We start from the raw sequence: 1344 nt of genomic DNA on the forward strand, positions 1-1344 counted from the left end.
CCCTGCGTGGGTGACATCCCAGTGCTAGGATTGTCACATGGCATCAGGGCTCCGGCGAGTCATGGGGCATTTTGCCTCATGAGATCACACCTTCCGGGCAGCTTTTGTACCTGACGTCATTCATCCCTCTGTGGCTGATGTCATGGTGACATCATGGTAACAGCACCAGGCAGTCCCCTTCCACTGCTGTCCGATTTGCAGTGGTGCCTGGGTATTCAGCACAGGTGCTGCCCTGGGCACAAGCAGCAGGCCCCTGCCTTCTGCTTTTCACACCCTTGTCCCCGGAGCGCACGCGTCATCTTGCACCGCGCACTTCTCTGCCTACCTGTGGAAGTGGAGGACAGTGGTGCTCCCCTTCCTGAAAACAAAGGGCAGCCCATCCCTCCCGCTCCCCTCATGGCTGACTAGAATGCAGGGACAGATTTTCCCATATATCTTTTTACTTCATCCTATTTAACCACCTAAAACCTGAAAATACAAAACTTACTTTTCAGAGTACAGAGTGCTGCCAAACTGACAGTCAGCCTTACAAGGCAGTCTCACATCCCTGTAACACCACATAATTAACAACCGCTGAAGGCAGAACACTTGTCTTGAGAGACAAACAGTCTGAGCTGGTCTGGCACATCTTAATTCTGTTTTTTGTATATGTTCAAATCAGTTTACCCTAATTTTCCCCTTCCACATTTCTGGAATTTGACGTGATCATGGATTTTTTTTCACGGTAGGTCCCACAGAAATTTCTAGTCCAGAAGTACCCAACCCATGGCATGCGTGCCGCAGGTAGCACAGGCAGCTTCAGTGTGATACATGGCAAGATCAGGGAGGAATCAGGCAGCACAATAAGAGACAGAGCAGGGAACACAACTGCCAATTGGGCAGGGGGAGGGGTTCAGAGTGACACTCAAGGAGGGCCTAGGCTTGATTTGTGGCATGCCTGCCAAAAAGGTTGGCCCCTACATTCAGAAGATGTCTACGTGTATAAGTCCAGCTATTCCTATAAACTACTCTAATGCTCAGAAAGGGTAACTTTTACCCTTCAATTATGCTATTTTCCCTTCCTTGATTTAACCCTAGGATACTCTATTACTGGTATTCAAATACGTAAATTAAATATTTAAGTAGAGTGTCGAGGGCACAAAAGAAAATACTCCTGCTACTGGCAGGTCAGGTCCTGGCAGTCTGACAGTCTTACATTGTAAGGAGACTAACTTGAATTTTGTGGCGCCATTCACATATGAACAAGAATTACAGAATGTCTCCTTCTCCCGCATGACAGGGGTCAGTAGCCATGAACTCCAGGAGATTCTGTTCTATTGCAAGGTTAAGCATTTGTTAAGGAAT

The sequence above is a fragment of the Crocodylus siamensis genome, chromosome 12 (assembly GCF_052110815.1).
Source record: "Crocodylus siamensis isolate JL-2025a chromosome 12, ASM5211081v1, whole genome shotgun sequence".
Lineage (NCBI taxonomy): Eukaryota > Metazoa > Chordata > Crocodylia > Crocodylidae > Crocodylus > Crocodylus siamensis.